This window comes from Dryobates pubescens, chromosome 1 (assembly GCF_014839835.1).
Source record: "Dryobates pubescens isolate bDryPub1 chromosome 1, bDryPub1.pri, whole genome shotgun sequence".
NCBI classification, from domain to species: Eukaryota; Metazoa; Chordata; class Aves; order Piciformes; family Picidae; genus Dryobates; species Dryobates pubescens.
The window spans coordinates 10792464-10812474 of record NC_071612.1 but is presented as its reverse complement, the minus strand read 5'-3'; the positions used below and the strand labels follow the sequence as shown (position 1 = coordinate 10812474).

The 20011-nt window shown below is 43.0% G+C and overlaps 1 protein-coding gene across 4 annotated transcripts in view; it reads left to right on the top strand.

The window, feature by feature from the left end:
- FOXP1 (forkhead box P1) overlaps window positions 1–20011 on the top strand; it is a 399727-nt gene that overhangs the window by 32554 nt on the left and 347162 nt on the right. For all 4 annotated transcript variants that reach the window (XM_054161346.1, XM_054161354.1, XM_054161309.1 and 1 more), the window contains exon 2: window positions 17526–17653. The gene's annotated coding sequence lies outside the window, so the exon portion shown is untranslated. The remainder of the gene's footprint in view (window positions 1–17525; window positions 17654–20011) is intronic.

Genomic DNA, 20011 nt, shown 5'->3' with positions numbered 1-20011 from the left:
TTTTACTGAAAGAAGTTCATCTTGTAAATTAGGTATGAATAATACATTTGTAATTACTACTCATGTCTTTAAACACTTGTGTCTTAATTGGCTTGGGTATTTTTTTAATGTATTTGCATTTTGTCAGGGAAGTTAATTTTAACTTGCAGAGGTGGAAGGCGAGCTCGTGGACTGCGATGGCTTTGTCCTGCATCCCTTTACCACTAGGGCTTGTGTCTAGATGAGTTCAAGTGGGGATTGCTTCATCCCTGCTTGGACTGCTGCTCTAGACTGTTTTATGTGCTTTTCACAGCCTTTCAGAATTGATTTGACCTACTTATGGTTGGACTTGATGATCTAAAAGGTCTTATCCAACTGAAATGATTCTATGATTCTACTTGTTGATGACTACAGGGACAGGCTGAGGTAGCTGGCTCTCTTCAGGCTGGAGAAGAGAAGGCTCTGCAAAGTGCTTACAATGGCTTTCCAGTACCTGAAGGGGGCCTACAGAAAAGCTGGAGAGGGAGTTTTTATAAGGGCCTGTGGTGACAGGACAAGGGGCAGTGGTAGATTCAGATTAGACATTAGGGAGAAGTTCTTTACTGTGAGGGTGGTGGTGGGTTGCCCAGATTTGTGGATGCCTGCCTCAGCCCTTGAAGTGTTTAAGATCAGGCTGGATGAGACTTTGAGCACCCTGGTCTAGTAGGAGGTGCCCCTGGGACACTAGCTTGAAACTAGATGATCTATAAGGTCCCTTTCAACTAAAGCTGTTCTATGACTCTATGATGACTGCAACTCGTAGACACTTGAGATGTCCAGTATGAATTTGTTAGCTGCATTTAAATGTTGCTGAAAGTGTGGTCATGTTGTACAGTCATTTGTGGTGGGGGGACTCACTGTGTTGTGTAGCTGAAATGGGATATTTTCTTAGCAGTGTATCTGGCAAAACAGCACTGTCGTACAGAGCCTTGGTATGGTTTGTAGTGCTACTCCCTGTTCTCGTGTTGTGTTTGCCGAGTCCATTAGCCAAAACACTTCTGGGCACCCTTCAGCCTTGTAGGTCAGCTTTTTCTCCAGCATAACATACATGCCCATCTTTTGGCATCACATCCTAGGGAAAATATTTTGATCGTTGTTCCCTGAGCGTGGCTGGTGGGATGACACAAAGCAGTTGGATCATGATACAGTTTGGGGACAAACACAGCTAGCGTTCCTGTGGGAGAAGCAGACTATAGTCAACTGAGTAAGCAAGAAACGAGTGCTAGAGAGAAAACTATATAGCATATGTGGGGGAGAAAAACAAAACAGTGACTCTCTTTCCATTGCCAGAATATTTCAAAACAAACAAACAAGAATGCAAAGCAAAGCACAGCACGCCTTGCAACGGAGGGAACCTGTGGAGTTTTCTTACTATGTGTGAGGCCATGTGTGGATCTTCTCTTGCTGGAATGTCCTTAGGGGAGGTTGAACCGTCTATTCTCTGAGACCACACTGAGATCAGTGCAGGGCTTCACAAGGCTGCGGGTGGTTTGGCCACAGAGGCGCTCAAGAGTTCCTTATTGATTTAGGTCTTCATCCTTTAAAACCACATGAAAACTGTTTTCTCCTGTGCCAAATTGTCTCTGAAGTTGAGGTTTGGGCACGGCTGGACTCACAGAGACGTGTTCCTTTGCAGATGCTGGTATCTCATCAGTTCTGTTGTCCTCCATGGGCTGGTGGTGTGATGTCAGTGCAGGCCTGGGTGCAGGCATGCAGTCTCATTTCCCTCTCAAACTGCAATCTGCAGGCACTTCTGACCTAAGCCAGCCCCGGACATTATGACTGTCTTTCTCTGGGCTGTCCGCCTCTGCCTCCCTACCACAGCTTGGCTTAGGAGGAAGTGTCATCTCGAACCTCCTCGTCCTCTCTGGAAAATGTAAGTTTGAGAGACAGTGTGGGTGATGAAGGAATTTTTACCTCATGTTGCTCAAGGTCTGGTTGCTTCATTGAACGGAGAAATCCCTTATTCTGGGGGCCTGCAGAGACCCCAGGTAAGACAGACCAGGTATCAGGAGCTTTAGCTTTTGTGCACTGCAGAGCAGCAAGGGTGATGAGTCTAGGGAGGAAGGCACCGGAAATTGAGTGGTTCTCAAACGGTCACAGGTGTGTATTTCTGGGGCTGATGGTAATGAAACAAGTGTATCATCGTTCTCTCTGAACAATTAGTCAGGACTGGGGCATTTCTCATCATGCTGATGACTAACATTACTGAGGGAAATCCAGAGGGCTTTGTGAACTTCATTTTGAGGTTTTCAGTGTGTTTGTTGAGACAGAGTTTCCAAAAGAAAATGGTGTGCTGTTTACTGTCCATTCTAAAAAAAAACCCTGTGCAGCTTGAAAAACTGAGTACACAGCATCTCTAACACAGTACTCATTGCTTCTTATCAAGCTTGGGTGCTCTGGGACCTTCTTTGCTGGTGATGCTTAGATGGTGTGCTGGCATCATCTGGGTCCCTTATCTGCTGGTGATGTGCTAGCAGAGCACTAGGAAAAACTTGCTTTTGTTGGAAAGATCTTGTGCTGAGCCCAGAATAAACAAAGTATTCCATAGCTTTTGAAAGGAATGCGAGTGGATGCCACAGAAGTGGAAGAATCTGTTTAACACAGAGACTGCAACTTTCATCTATTTTTTTTCCCTTTTTTTTTCCTTTTCTTTCCTTTTTTTTTTTTTTTTTTAAATTGAAATGTGGGAAAACATCTAAGATGCTGCAGAGGGTTTTTGGAAAGCCTGTGTTTCCCACACGCTTGGGTCTGTGCAGTGCCTTTGTAGGTGGTGTGTGGTTTGTGTCAATCATCAGTCAGGTGCTAATGGTGATAGAGCCTCTGAACCCAATGCTGAGTGCCTTGATCTTTGCAGACACGTTTATACAAGCTGGGGGAGCTGCAGGCTTGTAGCCACAGTTTCCAGCCATCTCCAGAGTTTCCTTTTGCAGCTCAAGAGAAGGCAGAATGCCACTTCTGCAGCAGCCTCAGACATTGCTGCGAGGGGCCTTTCCTTTGCCTTGATAGCATTTTAGCCATTTCATCTTCTCCCCAGCAGACCAAGCAGCAGCACTGATTTGCCATTGTAATTAGTTTTGTGCAGGAAGCAAGAGCCAGGATCTCCTGATTTTCACTGTGGTTGTAGAAGGCACCCCTTGTACCTGCTACTTGTTCACAGGCAGCCCTTTCAAGGAAAATACAACACTTTTTATGGGACTGAGCATGGGATTGGTGATGAAGTTTTAGGGGGTTGGTGTGACATCCTTGGTGGATGCAAACTGGGGCAGCTGTTAATCCAAACAAACAAAAAGATTGGGGAAAAAGAAAAAGGACCATCGTTTGAGGCAATGTGTGACTGTGGCCTTTTGAGCTCTTCCTGTTATGACTGCTTGTTCTTGCTGCTTTTCTGAATCCACCACCAAGAGTGTATCATAAGAAAGTGAAACTCCCGTGTCAGCTCAGTCGCGTCAGTGTGCGATCGCAGTGCTGTGCATTCTCAGGGCTGTTTGCCTTCTCCATTTAGTTTGTTGAAAAGGATTTGGTGTGGGTTTTTCTTTTTTTCTTTCTTTTGTTTGTTTGTTTTGTTCCCCATCCCTCCCCGCACCAAGAAATGCTATGTATCTAATAGCATGGTCCTAGGACACTTTGCAGAGCTGCTCCTGCCAAGTGTTGACCAACCCTGAGTTTTGTTAAAACTTTAAGGGAGAAGCAGAGGCCCTCAGCAATTCTCAAAAGCACTCAGCACCTTCCTGGATAGAGCAATTTAAAAAAAAAAAAAAAAAAAAAAGAAAAACACAACAGAAAACATGAGATGTAGTTATGCAAATTATGACCTTTAAATGCATTTTATATTTGGATTGAAGTTGCTAACGCATTCTTTCCAAGTTCTGTTTTTCCAGCGTGATTCTGCTTCGGGTGCTTCTCTTTGTATCAGTGGAGCGAAGCGATGCTGGCCCTGTGGAGGGAGGACAGGACATGGATGACTTGGAGAAGCAGGCACCATGCTCTGGGGTGGACAGCACATCGCTTAGCAAGGAGCCTTAAATAGGTGGATTTTAATTTCTCCAAAGGGTCTGAGCATGTTAACTAGGTGGCAGATTCCTCATTAGCTAGATGGATTAAAATTTGTATCATGGCTGATGCCTATCCTGACTAATATGTGTAAGTAACAGCTCGTTCTACTAGAGCTATTGGACGTGGCTGGGGTGGAGGAGAGGAATTGGCTTCTGCGGAGGATATTTGCAGAAAGTCACATTTCCACCATATGTTAGCAGGAGTCTCTTTGGATGCAGGTTTTGGATGGAGTCCTGTGTGTTGCTGTAATCTGGTTTGTCCTTTTTCTACCACTAGTTCTGAATCATACCAACTACTTGGACTCTTCTGTGTGTTTCCTGAAGGACAGTGGAAACATTTCTGCTGCCTCAGCTGCCTTTCACCTCTTACTTCATCTTGATGAAGGAGTAAGGTCTGGAAAACTGAAGAAATTTTGTCTTAGTCAGGAGTAAGAAGGGCTGTAAAAAAACTGAAAATCCTGCCAAATTTAATAATAAAAAGAAAAAATAAAAAACAAGGAAGGTACCAGGAACCTCATCAGTTCTGATTTAGGTCTGGCTTGTGACAAATCATTATGTAGGAAGGGAAATATCCCTTTAATTTTTAATAGCTTTGCAGTGAAGTTTTATTAGGCAATAATCTGGGTCCCAAGTGGATAAAAGATAAGGGTGAGGGCCAAGTAATTTTTTCCCCTCCTGTGCAGTTGGAAAAGGGAGAGAGGGGTCATGGCAAGACAGCTGCCTTCTGAAGCTCAAAGCAGCATCCTTCTCTGTGCCACAGGCATACTGAATGCTTCCAAATGGATATTTACAACATAAATATGTTCAGGATGTGGGTAGCGAGAGAAGTGTGGGAATAGACGCGAAGGTGCATGGGAGTGGGGATGTGAAGGGGGAGGTGTGAAGAGAGCCAGGAGAGTGTGATGCACATTTTGCAGATAACTTCTCCTTGGGTACCTCCTTCCAAAGCCTGGGTACAGACTTTCCTGCTCCTACCAGCATGTCCTGGGGCTCTATGTTCACTGCAAAGAGGCTGCCCTCCTCATCTCTGCTAACGTCACCAGTTTCTTGTTTCCAAAACAGTTTATTTTCAGAGAACAGTGACTGATAATAAGCCTGGATTGGTCAAGTAGCTTCATTTGTAGTTTGGTTGGTGGTGGCTGGTGTTTCTTACAGTATTTCCCAGGCACTGAGTGCAACACACATTTCACTGGCACTTAATAAAGCAGTGTAGGGCACTCCTCAATAATATAATCCTTATGCCAGCCCAGTTGCTAAACCCATGAGTCCCTTAGGCAGTAGTAGACAACTACATTTGGCGTGGCTGCTTGTTTTACTGTTGTCTCAGATGACTAGGCAGCATTTCTGTGATTTTAGGGCGGTGTGTTATTGCAGTATCTGGGATGAAATTACCACTTAGAGATGTAGAGGTGACAATCTGACTGCTTTTGACGGTCGAGCATTGGTGGCTTGGGGAGGCTGGTGGTGCAGGGCACCTTCAGTGCTGAGTACCAGAAATGAGCATCTGGCCCTTTATTGTCATTTTTTCCTTCCCTTCTTTTTTTGCACATCTGCTTGCCTGATTGTTTTCTGCATTGGTTTTTTGTTGTTGTTGTCTTTTTTTTTTCTTTTCTATTTTTTTTTCCTGTGGCTCTTTCAATTTGTGGTGAATGTGTATTTAATGTAAGTAAGATGTTAGCTTCTGTCTAGTTTTTCAGCAAGCCTTCCAGTAATTACTGGAGTACCTTTGAATGCTGCAGCTGCTATTTCTAAGTTAAGGAATCACATTTTCCAAACATTTATAACTGAATTCACATGGGTAAAAACTTGGCATTCAGATTGCCGGCCCACATATCTTATTTTGTCTTGATCCTTTAAGTTAGCATATCAGTATTTGATTAAAATGATAAAATTGGCTTCTTGCTGCTTTGGGTGGGCTTGTAGTAGTGTTGTTGGTTTATGATTTTTTATTTATTTTTTTAATATGAAAAAAAATGATATTGGTTTGGTCCCTGAAATGATTTCATTGTAGTTACCATGGTGGACTGGTGTCTTTAATTCCCCCCCTCCCTCTGCCCTCCTTACCCTTTATTAACATGAAGCAGTCACTATTATTTTAATATTGCTTGCTGGTATATCTCAGAGGAGCTTCTCAGAATGTGGCTTGATCCTTTGCTGATGTCAGGCAATCCCTTCGTGCCGAAGGGTGCTGGCTGAGGCTGGGATTTCTCCTGCACCCTCAGGGATGTTAACTTTTCCGAAGACTCCTGGGGAGCAGTGCACCCAGTTCCTGTTGATTTTAGAAAATTAAAAAGCAACCACCATTATTTTAAATTCATCCCAGATCTTGTGATCTTTTCATCACCAACAGTAGTGTTAAGATCCACAGGGTTGCAGTGACCTGTGGACTGGCTTCAGCAGCAGCACTTCTCTGCTTTGCGTTATTTGAATGCCGGGTGGTAAGAGGGTGTCCCAACGCTGTCGTCGCAACTCCAGCCCTGTGGCTGCTCTGTAAAATTAAGTGGCTCTTTCTCTCTCTCTCTCTCTCTCTCTTTTTTCTTCTTTTCAAACTGTGAAATCTAATCCAGAGGAAATGTGATTTTTGCATTTCCCTGCCCAAAGAAGTATTATTTTTTTTTTAAATTGTCAAACTGTTTTCTGGCACTCACATGGTAACAAGAGAGGGTGGGGGGTGAATCAAAACAAGAAAAGAAGGAAGAGGTCTGAAGTTTAATCTCCAAATATACTTAGTAGATGTGGTGATAATTGCAGAGTCTTTCTTTGGAGGAAACAAGGTGCCATGTGTGGTTTGTTTCTGTGGGCAGGTGTGCTGAATGTAGGGCGGACGAGCTGAACGGTAAATCGGCATTGACTGATCTGGTAGAGCTAAGTACTTAAGTAAATTATATTGTTTAGTAACACAAAATTTGAGAAAAAGCCTCAGTCTTCCAATAAAAGTCTCGAGAATACAGGCAGACTTAATTAAGTACCAATATTAATTTATGTCATGGTTATCAGCAATACTTTTCTCACATTTTAATATTTGAGCTGCTTAACTCTTCTTTGCAGTAAATGTCCCTTTAATAGGACATGTAAAATGATGTTTCAGATGTAATTATGTTTTAATTACATATATTCAAGAAAGAAACATATCCAAACTTGGAGGATAGGCACTGGACTTTGACTTGGACTCAGGTTTTATTTGCGTGTTACAGGAAGCTGATATTTCTAGGCTCTGCAGTACATGGTGCTCCCATGTCTCTCACTTGCCCTCTGCACAGTGCTAGTCCTGGGGTGCAGATACATGTGTGGGTGTGGAGCAGCACCCTTCCCATGCCCAGGGTCACAGGGAGTGACTGTCCCATGAGCTGTCTGCAGGGTTGCCCAGGAAGAGCATGGGCAGAACATGACTCAAAAACACCCTTCCCATTCCACCACTGACAGCCACCCATGGGTGCACCATGGGGTGAGCTTCCCACACCACACTGCCTCTCGCCCCAGTGCTGGGACCTGCAGGCACAGCACCCAGCCAGCACTGTGGATTTTGGCTCAGCAGTAATTCAAGGATCACTTAAACTCGAGGAATTCATAACTTCTGGAATTCAGCAGATTCGCCCAACTTGATGCATCTGTTGCTCCGTCGGCACGTGCCGGCTCTCTTCCTTCCGCACCCTGTTCATTCTGGGCTAAGTATCTTGTGATTAACGACCCAACTTGCTGGCTTGTACTCGTGAGCATCTTATCAGGGGCTCTGCAAGATCCGCCACGGCGTGGGGAGTGTGCCGGCGAGGGAACGACAGCACTGGGCGAGCTCCGACCCGGCCGGGGCGGCTCCTCTGTGGTTTGTTGTGTCTGGTTTGGTTTCTGCTTTTTAAGTTGCAGTTGCATTTGGTCATTCAAAGCTTATTTTTCCTAGTCTGGCCAAGCCAGCAGGATCCCCGTGCGCTGCAGGGGAACATAAAACATCAGCCTTTAAGCTGGAGTGCTCAGTAGATAAGGATTTTAAGACTCTTGCATCATGCGCTGTGTCTTATGGGCTTACTTAGTATACTCCATTTGATTTAATTTAGATATTGAATAAGAGAAACACTTTAATAGCCAGAAAAAGTACTGTGTGTCGTAGAGCCTCTTCTTTCGCCATTGCCTTAAAGACAAGATGGCTGGGAGGGCTGACTTGGGCTGTGATTACTTTTTATTTAATTGTAGGAAGTGACAGGGTGTTTTCAAACTGCTGAAAAACGATGTTACGCCTTATCTCTGCTGTGAAGTGTTTCAAGAAGCCATCAAGAAGTCATTGGACTTAACGTTTAGTCACGGAAAAGAAGAAATAAACCAAAAAGAATGATTTTTCAAGCTTTGCAAAGAATAGGAAATGTGCAGATTTAGTGGATTATGTCCCTTGAGCGGCTTGGGGAGGGCAGGAAAATTAGTGGGTGTCTCTGTCAGTGGTCTCCCCCTTCGCTTCCCCATCCTGTAAATGCAAACAAAACTGTTAACTGAGTTGTTACAAGCATTGGCTTGTGTGCTGCTAGGTAGCCGTTTCTCTCGCTAAAAGGTTTGGTTTGCTGCTTGTTTGCATTGGCAGGACTGAGGATGGCTGGGGAGAAGGAGATGCTGTTGGATGGCATTCCTGGGAGATAAGGAGAACCTTGGGGATGTGGTTTGCTCTGTGTGGGGGAACTGCGCTGCTTGCCTGTGGGGTCATCCTCGGTGGCCCTGTGGTTGTCACGCATCACAGGAGGTTGTGACCAGGGACTGCTGTTTGTGCACAATATAGATCAGAAGGATAAAAACCATCAAACCTGCCATGGAAGATTTTACTGTAGCAGGGAATGGGGAGCTGGCAGAAGTAGTGAAGTTGTAAAGGCAGCGAGTTCAGGAGTTTGAAGGTGGGACTGGAATTGTTTGCAGAGATCCTTCATCCGGCTGAGGTGCAGCTGGTGTGTTTCATTGCTGTGACAGGCTTGTGCATCTTTCACTTAAACACCACATAAAAATGTTTTGGAGCATAATAATTTTTGCATTTATTAATTATGTATCTCCTCTTACTATTTTATATATTATATACAGTATATTTGTATTACATTTTATATATATGTGTGTATATATATGTGTGTATATATACATATATATGCGTTTATTTGCTATTTATAGATAACCTTTCGTTGGATGCTGGTAATTGTTGCATGAGCCTGCGCCGCTCCAGACTAATCATGATTAGCCATTCCATCAGCTCGTGAGAGCCTGGAGGTACTTCAGAGTGGGTGAAAATCATCCCAGACTTAGGTTTTAAAAAAAATAATAATAGAAAAATAAAAGAGGCAGAAGAAAAGCAGCCCTCCCAAAAGCTGTGGTGGAACCCTGTATTAGCAAATGCTTCTAGGAAGTTTGACTGAGAGCCATATGGCAATGTGGGGAGTATTATCCATTGCTCCAAAAGTTGGTCTGTGAATCAGCCTATTGACTTCAGCAGCACTTAATCATGTGTTCGAGTTCTTCTTTGAAAAGGCTTGCATTCCTGAATCATGTCCTCCAATTCTAACCACTAGACGGTACTTTGTTCTGTGCTAGCAGACAAGTTCAGTCATATTTCTGTGACTAAGTTTGCCTGCATCACTAGTGAAGTATGCTGGTGAATATTCCCCCTACTTATCAAAATCCAAACATTTGCTGTTGTCCTTTGAATTTTAGGGTGAGACTGAGTATCTTCCTGGGATGGAGTTGGGGGGATGCTGCTGAGTACTCTTTGTAGGTTCATGTGCAGAGCATTGGGGATGATGTGATGGAAACAGGGGTGAAAAGAGTGATCCCCAAAGTGCTGCCTTGAATTCTGCTTTCAGAAGCCCTGAGTGTGGGTGGTGACTGAATCCGTATAGTAAACCAAGAATCACAGAATGCCAGATTGGAAGGGACCCCAAGGATCATCTGGTCCATCCTTCCTAGGTAATTGTGTAGTTTAATTGAGATGGCTCAGCACCCTGCCAAGCTGAGTCTTGAAACTGTCCAATGTAGGGAGATCTACTTGGGAGATGATTCCAATAACTGAACTGTGAGGGTCCAAATTTGGATTCTTCGGATGCCAAAGGCCTTTTTGTAGTCTCACACATGGCTTTGCTGTGCCAGGGATGATTTGGACTCTGTGTTTGGTGAAGGCAAATGATGGGTTTGTACATCTTTTTAGGATGTACTAATTCATGTCCATTGCATTCACAAGTGTCCCCCTGCCCTGATGTTACTGCACAGCTGCCATGTACCAGTTGGGTGGAGGCTGGACATGGGTGCTAAAGGGTCCAAATGGGCTCCATTCGTAATTGCCACAGCAACAGAAATTCAGGGACACATGTCCCCTTTCCTGCTGAGGGACTTCCCAGGGATTTCTGCTCCAGCCTGTCCCTTGTTAAAAGGAAACTCCAGGCAAAACCCTGTTCTGCTACCTGGTTTGGCACAGGCTGGGGAAAAAAATCCTGCCTCAGCCCATTCCTGGGGAAGGGGGTGCCTGGGCTTTGCTTCCATCCCTAAGAATCAGTATATTTCAGCAGAATTTTTTGTCTCACCTTTCTATGTTTTTACAGCTAAAGCAGTTTTTACTTCCCAACTTTCAACATCTGGAATTTGATTTCAGTTGATTTAAAAAAAAAAAAAAGAAGAAAAAATAAAACAAACCAGAAAAAAAAAACACCCCAACAAACCAAAACAAACAAAAAATCAATTCCAAATCCACAACCTGGATGAAACACCAACCCTTTTGTATTTGCCCACAATTTTTAGCTTTGGTTTTGTATCCTTGGCAAATGCCAGAAGTCCCAAGTAGTTAACTGCATGTTCAGTAGCTGCTGTTCTCTGCTGTGTCTTAGTCTTAACTAGGTTGGGGTTTTTTGTTTTGAATTATTATTATTATTATTATTTTTCCTCTTAGACACTTTTCTAATTGGGGATAATACCAAAATGATTAATCAAATTAAGCATGAGAGCAAAGTGGCTGATGCACAAAGCTGTGCATAGCTGCTGTCTTCTGCAGCGAGGTTGTCTCCCTGTGGCTGGAGTTGCTTAATGAGCCTCTTAGGCTCTATTTTTCTTTTTTTTTTTCCCTTTAATTTTTTTTTTTTTTTAAATTAAGGTAGTGTGTAGATCCCATTGACTCCAATTGTTGATTGGGATGCCTGACAGCCGGGAAATTAAGCCCCTTCTTTGTGATTGAGTTGAAGGCCAGATTTTCAAGGATTTTCAAATGCTTAGCACCAGTAATTGGTGTTAGATTTTTTTTTTTTACTTTACTTTTTTTTTTTTTAACTTTACTTTTTTTCTTACTTTACTTCTTTTTTTTTACTTTATTTTTTTACTTTACTTTTTTTTTAACTTTACTTTTTTTTTAAACTTTACTTTTTTATCCTTTTAAAAAAAAAAGAAAGATCAATTCTCATTTGGACATCTAAATAAGGGTGAGAGATTGTGATACTTGCAGTGACTGGTGTTACTGGCATGTGCCAAAGGTTTCTGAGAAGAACCTGGCAGCTAATGAGCTAGTTTATTTTGCTGTCCAAATAAGAGTTTTGTTCTTCTGTGTTTCTGCTTTGTTTGCAGACGCTGAGCATTTCTGCAGGTTGTGCTCTTGGAGGAGAAAAATCCTTGTTTCTGCCTCATTTTTTCCCCAGGTTGTGGTTTGGTTTTTTTTTTTTGGTTGGTGTTTGGTTTTGGTTGTTGTTGGGGGTTTTGTTTGGTGGGTTTTTTTTTGTTGTTTTTGTTTTTAGTAGTAATTGTGGGGGGAAGGGGAGCAAAACAAGTTGAGTAAATTAGACAACTGTTGGAGAAAAGGGGGACATGCAGAATCAAGTGTTCTACTTGCGTAATCTGTTTAACACTAGTGAGCCACGGAGCCTTGTGAGACATGGGAATAAAAGGAACATCTGTGCAGGCCACATGGCATGCTCTGGAGGAGCCCTCCATCCCAGCAGCTCTGCTCTATTTGCAAATAAAAGCTTCAACCAACATCAAAAAGTTGAGGTGGATCCCAGCTGAAAGGGGAGAACAAATGTTGCTGCTTGGTGCAGTGAGGTTCCCCCCTTGCAAGCAGCCTTTGTGTTTTTGTTAAGGATGCTTTGGCCATGTGTTTGTTATGGCAATTTATGTAAGGAAAAGTGAAAGGAAAAGAAAAAAGAAAAGAAAAATAAAAGGAGAGAATGAAAAAGGGAAAAAGGAGGAAAAAGGAGGAAAAAGGAAAAAAAGGTGAAAAAAGGGAAAAGAAGAAGGGAAAAAAGGTGAAAAGGGGAAAATGAATACAAGGAAAAAAGGAAGAAAAGAAATGAGGGAAAAGAAAGGGGAAAAGTTCAAAAAGGAAAAGGGGAAAATAATTAAGGGGAAAATAATAAAAGGGAAAAAGAAAAAAAGAGGGAAAGAAAAAAAGGGGAAATTAGAAAGGTTATTTTTGAAAAACTATATCTGTATTGAAAGACTGTAGGAAACTGCTGAGCATCTCAAGCTACAATTAAATAGAGGTAGGTGAGGTAGAAATAAGAATAAGGATAAGGGTACTTGGGGGGAGTTATTTTTGCCATTGTTTGGTGGTTTGTTGTTTTTTTTCTTCTTTTTTTTTTTTTCTTCCACCTGGATGCAGACATCCTGAGATCCCCAAGCTAATTTTACTCTTACTTTGTTGGGGGGTGGTGGTGGCTGGGTAAACAGCTCCATGGTTAGGTAGAGCCCTGGGGAGCTGCAGCTGCTCGGCCCCGCTCCCCTAGGACACTCACTGGAGGGAAGGATAAACAAGCCAGCAGCACATTTTCATTCCCCTTACAACCTGTTAGAGTGGAGTAATTCTTGCAAGAGCACATCTAGTTTGGGGCTTTGTGTTTTGCAGACAGGCTGTATTGTTGTTAACAGAGTCGTGTATCAGCAGGCTGGGTAGTCTGTATGGAGAAGGTACATATTTTTTTAATATAAATAAGAGAGGATGGTGTTTCTTCTTTATTCCAATGTACCCAGGGTGGCAATAACGCTTTCGAAATCCCTGTGAAACAGCTTGTATATGGCAAAATTAATGTCTCAACTCTCCAAGTATTTTCTCTAAAATATTTGATTTTTTTTGCATTGATTATGCCTCTTGTTTAAAGCAGCGAACGGTATCAGCCGAGCATTCAAAGCTTAATTGGTGGAACACAGATTTATTCTGATTTAAAACAGTCACTTAAAAACAGTTTTGTATATATGTATACATGGGCACAACTTTCCATACAGTTGTCTGTTTTGGAGCGGTCTCTTAGGCACTGATGTACAAGTTGAACCTGTTTTCTTTCGTGCAACATGGCTTCGAGGAATCAGTAGTTAAAACAGAATTTGGTGGCTTCCTTCGTTGCCATCAGTAAACAACCTAATGTGAGTGGTGTGCAAGCTGATTGAAGTTCTGCTTTTGATCAGGCTTTGAAATGTGTTGTGCCAAATACAATCCTAAGGTGTACGTGTGTCTGTGTTATGTATGTGTGTATATATGTTGGTGAAAGCTGCTTTAATTAAGGTCTAGCTAACTAACAAAACAATGTGACCATCAGCAGTTGCTGCTGCAGGACGGTAGGGGAGGAGCAGTGGCAGAACCTCAGCTGCTTGTTCATCCATGCCACCCACCTCAGGCAGGGAGTGAGTGTCTGGAAAAACTTTGGGTAATTTTCCCCTTTTTCAGTCACATTTTTCATTGTTGCTATTTCCTCAGCCCCTTTCCTTCTTGTCCCATTCCTTCCTATCATTTCCTAAGGACTTTTCTTCTGCCATCCATTTTCTCCTTGAAACAGGGCTCTGCTAAGATCACAGAAATCATGGAGTACATCTGATTGGAAGAGACCTGAAAGATATCCAGTCCAGCCCTTGACCCAACACTGAAGGCTCAGCACTAAACTGTATCCCTTAAGTGCCAGGTCTGCACTACTCCTTAAACTCTACCAGTGCCCTGGGCAGACCATTCCAGTGTTGGATAGCTCACATCTCCACACAGCCACGAGGTGTTTCACAGCTCACTGCAGTGGCTCAAGAGGGTTTTGCTGCACTGACAAAGATTGGCACAGGTCCCTCACTCCATATTCGTGTGGCAATCCCTGACTCACTCCAGTGGAGCACAGGAATTGCAAATTCTTTCTTGCTTTTCAGCTGCTCATTTTTTTAAATCCCACTGCACTTCTCATTTCCCTGAACATGTGGTCGTGTATCTGCTGCCCATTGTCTTTGTCCTGTTCACTGGTACCCAGGCAGCCCTTCACCTGGGTTGGCATTTCCAGCCTGTGCCACCCAAGCACTGCTGGATGTCATACGCTGTGCTGTTCCTTAGGGCAAGGCAGAATTTCCTTAACTAGAGTCAGTTTTGCAGTTTGATGTATGAAAACAATGCACTCGGTTGCTTCAAAAGCCCCTGGAGTGGCCAGACCCTGAGGTAGAGAGTCATGAAGACTGGAAGCATCAGGGAAAGGTGAGAGTGGTAGGGCTGACCTCACACTGATGAGATAAAGTCCACAGTGGCCTGCCAGATCATCTGAGCTGTGCTCCTCTGCCTTTGAGATTTGAACAGTGAAATATTAAAACTTGTCTTTCAAATCTGTTCAATATTACAAAGATTAATTTTTGTTGGGGGCAGATTAATAGGTTTCCTCTTCTGATTAATACAGTGATAATAAAAACGTTGTGATTGCTGGAATTAATGAAGCCCAGATTCCTGTTCCAAGGTTTGATTAACTTTGTACTTCAGTTATGCTAAAGCTCCTGCATCTCATTGCTCCTTATTTAGCTGTGGCCTTTGGAGAATCTGTATGGGAACAAGGCAGTACAGAAGAAGGTCTGTGCTGGAGGTCTGTGTTGGAGGTCACATCAAAGAATCTGTTGAGGGAGAAGTTGTGTCAAGGAGGGATCAAGAGTTCTGCTCATGTTGCAGCAATACTGTCTCTAGCTGAGCAGGCTATTTTTGTGAAAGTTGTAGAAGAGGAGTGTCCAACTCAAATGTGTGGGTGCGTCATTAGGAGCTTCAATTTGTCAATGCCAGATCGAACTCAAATGCGTGGGTAGATCATTAAAGGCTTCAGTTTATCAGAACTGATCTATTATCTGTTCCTCTCCCTCCTCCACCCTTCCTCTCGGCACTATGCGTGGTTTCCCAGGCTCTCCAGAGTTGAGGTCCTTGGAAGTGCCTGAGCTGCCTCTGGGCCATGCTGGGTTCCCTCCTGGCATGGCTCAGCCTGGAGCTGGCAGTGTGCCGGGTGAGCCAGCTGGCTGTTGGAGACAGCTGATCAAATGGTTTTGGAGGCTTCCAGTGGAGCAAGCCCTGGACTTAGTGTTGTGAGAATTCAGGTCTTTGGGAGCTCTCTGCTCTCGTTAATCCCAAGGAATTGAAACGATGCAGTTGGGGCTGGGCACGGAAAGTACGTGGTGATCACATAAGCCTTGTTCCTTTGGGAAACCTGGCTGAAGAAATGTTGTGGGGAGTATGTTGGTGAGGTCAGTTTTTAGTGGCGTACGAAGCAAGGGGCTTTCTAGGTGCACTGGATGGGAAATTTTTACCTAATCCTGACACTGTTTCTTGTTCCTTCTGTAGAAGCTCTCCTAGGTCTGCTTGTTGGTTCAAAGATACCAAACTATTCCTTACATTTGAGGAGAGATGTGAAGGAGAAGAGTGATTTGGAGGTGAGGGCAGTGCTTGTGTTCATTGTAGCCCTTGTCTGCTGCAGGCCAAGTACATGATTTAGACAACTCATTTTGCCTGAGAAGTCTCAAAAGATTATGACATCTTTTGAGCAAGGGTTAGCCAAAATGAGCCTCAATTCCTCATCTTCTAATTGGGGCTAGTGATGCCTTCCTTCTCTACAGGCTTACCACAGATAGAGAATGCTAAGCAGTTGAATCAAGTGATTCAGCAGGTCAGCTGAAGAAATCTTGCCCCAACAGATGTAGATGCAGCTCTCTGCTCAGCTTTGTACCCATCTGCATATCTGTCATCAAACACAGTAATAAAGCCAGCCTCGGATGTGTGTTTCTGACACTGCTCAGTTGCTTCTCTGAAGTGTTCTGCTCCTCATGAATAAAATACAAGAGATGCAAGAGGCAGGTCACTTTTGGTTTGCAGGTGTTTCTGAGTCTCAGAGAGAGAAGTCATGTTCAGCATAAATGCTGTTTAAAAACCCTTTTCGGATCTATTTTTATTGTGTAGCACAGTTTTATAATAGGGTCACATAATCCCTATATTTAGATTGCTGAACTCTTGTGATCTTCTTTGAGCCATTGCATAGCATTCAGCAAAGAATGGGAGAAAGCCCCAGGGCCAGAGAAGTACCTGGTTTTTGTCTTAGGAAATTTCATGCAGCTGTTGCTCAGACAGAAGCTTCCAGATGTTCCTCAGGAGGGCTGCAGTGGGCTGCCAAAATAATTAACTCCAAGGGGTTAATTTGGAGATGGCAGTTCTTGTGACTGCCAGATCACTGGTAGAGGTGGAAAGGCTGGGAATAGCCACTGCCTTGGGGATGCTATGGAGGAAGAGGACTGGGAAATGAAGAGGTTGGAGAAGCACCGCATGTGATTTTTGCTTTTATATTTTTTCCCCATCCCAGTCCCTCAGGATGCTGTCATCTGTTGCAGTTTGTTTTCTCCTCTGATGGTGTTGGTTTTTCGTTTGTTTGTGTAGGTCCCTGTTGTGTAGTGGCCTCTCCTGGTGTTGGTGCATCCATTTGGGCAGCAAGAGTCTTTCACAGCCCTGGGAACACCTCTGTTCCTATTTCTGACTATGAGTTTTCACTCAGTGTGGATACTTAACGTCAGTGAAGAAATTCTGTGTCTTAAAGCGCCCTTATTAGTAAAATGGATGTCTCATTTGTGCAGTAAGCAGCTCTCTCTGAGCTAAGCTTAAACTCAATCTGTGTTACTAATAGCTGGGGAAAAAAACATAGTAATTGGTATTTCTTAACTGATGTTTACAAATTTTGCCTTTTCACCCTGAACATCAAATAGTTTTTATATGTGTTTTTCCTTATCTCAGAGGAAGGATTATTGCTAACAAGAGATTCTACATTTTGTTAAGGTTTTATCAGGATGCAGTGAGTGAAGGCAGAGAGTAAATATTTCAGAAATTCAGAGACTGTTATATTTTGATAATGCAAAGTAGGTTAAAGTGTCTGGATTTTGTGCACACTGCAGTGTTTTTGAGCAGAATATGGATTTGGATGGTGACACATTTCGGTGTTTGGAGGGAGCATAAGCTTGCCTGGCGGAGGAACATGTTGCAAACGTGAAACGAGTGTTGTCTTTAAAAACCTTTCTTAATATTTTAAGTTTGGGTTGTAGTTGAAGCCAAATAAAATCTGCTGTGTGATAATGTTTAATTTGTAGAAATACTCCTCTAATGCTGCCCCCACCTCCACCATTTATAACCACCTTTTATTTTCAAAGGAGAGCGGCAGGCTTTGATACGATTCAAACTGAGTGAAGTTTTAAAACAACCTTTTTGTCTTTCAGACTGCTGAGAACATTTTTTCTGAGTGACTCCAGCTTCCAGACACGTTTGCCATGATAAGGGTTTCGATCCTTTCCCACATTTGCCCTGAGTCATGAGTGGATATGTGTGATGTCTGCAAGTAAAACTGGTGAGTTGTCAAACCTGAGTTTGCAGTAACTGTCACTTATTCTTTCTTGCAGTCTCTTTACCCTTTTCTCCTCCCCCTTTACCCTTTTCTCCTCCCCCTTTACCCTTTTCTCCTCCCCCTTCACCTTACCGTTTCCTCCTCCCCCTTTACTTTACCCTTTTTTCCCCTTTTTAATGTGTGTGTGTATGTGTGTATGGGGTGCTGTTGGGAGGGTGGGGTTCATTTTTTGTGTTGTCTGTCCTTAACAGGTAATTACCATTATTCCTTAAAAAAAAAATCAGGAGCTTCATTGTAACGCAACAGCAGTGATACTAAGTATTACCAATACAGAATAAATACTCCCTTCCTTCCTTTCTTCTCTCCATCCCTTCAAATCCTATCAGCAGCGAGGTCTTTGGTGGTGAAACTGGAGTTCCACGATGCAGGTGAAGCTACTGCCTGAAACTAAAGGCATGAGGATAGACAGAGTCTAAACAAGTTTATGTGAGCAATTCATGTTATGATTAAATATGAATATGGAGAGGTCTCCTCTCCATCATGTGTCACATGATGGACTCTCAAAGGAGCCATTGCCCACAAATAATTAGCTGCACTTGCATCCCAGTGACAAAAAAACCATGTGGTGTGGCTCAGTTGGTAGCACATAAGACCTTTAATGGGGAAGGTCATGAGTTCAAGCCTGCAGTGGGCACTAGTGTCCTCCCTACTCTAGTCATGAGGTCTGTGGTGACAGGTTGGACTTGATGATCTTTGAGGTCTCTTCCAACCTTAGTGATACTGAAAATGGTGTCACTGGTACACAGGAGAGCCCTCTCATTGCATGTGCTTGCCCTGTTCACTGGTGCTGCTGAGATCATAGAATCATATACTGGTATGGGTTGGAAGGGACCTTTAAAGGGCATCTAGTCCTACACACCTACACTGAGTAGAGACCTCTTGAACTAGAGCAGGATGTGATGCCCAGTCTGGAACAATACGGGGTCAAAAAATTTAATAGCCAGGTTTGGCCAGGGTGTGTTTGGTTAGGCTTAAGAGTGTAGTGTAGGATGACCCCTTCCCTGTTAACTGGCTGTTGTCATTTCCTTAGGATATTATCTGTCTGAGAAGCCTGTTGGGCTCTTTTGTGCCAAATGAGTGCTGGTTTTGCCCTTTGCAGCAGCCTGGCATAAGGAGTCTTTCCATACTCTCTCCTCTTACCTACCTGTTCCTGATGACTCTTAATGTCTGGAATGAGAGGAAGGGCAAGAGTTCTTCATTAATCAGAAGACTGAGGTTGGGAAAAAAGGCATCATCTGATTTTACAGGAAAATTGGAAGGTCTGTATGGGAAATCTTTGAAAAATGGGAAATCTGCATAATTAAGTTGTGTAGGAGATGGGATCACAAATTGTTTTTGAAAAGAAATTCAGGTTTCTATTATATATTTAATATCCCTCTGTGTGTTGGAAAGTGCATTTCAATTCAAAGATTATAAAACCTGAGGAATTCTCACATCAGTGGATTTTTTCTTTTCTTTTCCCCCCCCTTTTTTCTTTTTTTTTTTTTAAGTTTCCATTTTTCATTTTTTTTTCCAGAGGTAGCATAATTACCAAGTCATTTAGCAGAGATTATAATAGCTGTTCAGTTTTTACCGACTGGTGTAGTAAACAGTTGAATAAACCCATATGGCAGCTCAAAGTGTGCTTGCAAGAGAGGGATTCTTACCATTTCCTTCATGTCTGAATTACCAGCCTCACTGATACGACTGAGATCCCCAAGCAGGGACCAATTCCAGGTTTCTCCAGTCATGCAAAAATTTCTCACTGCTCTGTCACGTGTGAAGCAATTGATTTTTAATCATAGTGGTTAGCTAATTAATTATTTCTTTGTGCCTATGAAGTATGCACGGAAGACTTGGGGTTATCTGCAAGGTACGTGCCTGTGTTTAAAGCAGTCTCTGCATTTGCTTAATTTGTCTTTAATAACTGTAAATAATGCCTGGAGTCTGAATTCTACTATCCAAGTCTCTTATTAAAGATTGAGGTCCTTCTAAGTCTGGCACAGGTTAACTGTGGCATCACTGGGTGTTGTGATAGCCTCATGGCACTGCCTGTAACGAGACCTTGTGTCTGGTCTCAGCAGTGGCAAATGGAAGGACCGAGCTGTTTGGAAGCATCCTTTTGAAACGCCAGGTTGAGTTATAGAGGTATGGAGCTGTGGCCAAGCGGCATCTGGAGTAGAGACAAAGTGTTTGTGTAGCGTGCCCTCTGGATAGCTTCAGCATTAAAAAATAAAAGCAATGAAAAGAAGGATTGTTAGCTCTCTTCAAGTACCGGCTTGAACAAAGAAACGACTCGTGCTGTTCCTCCTAAAATTCACT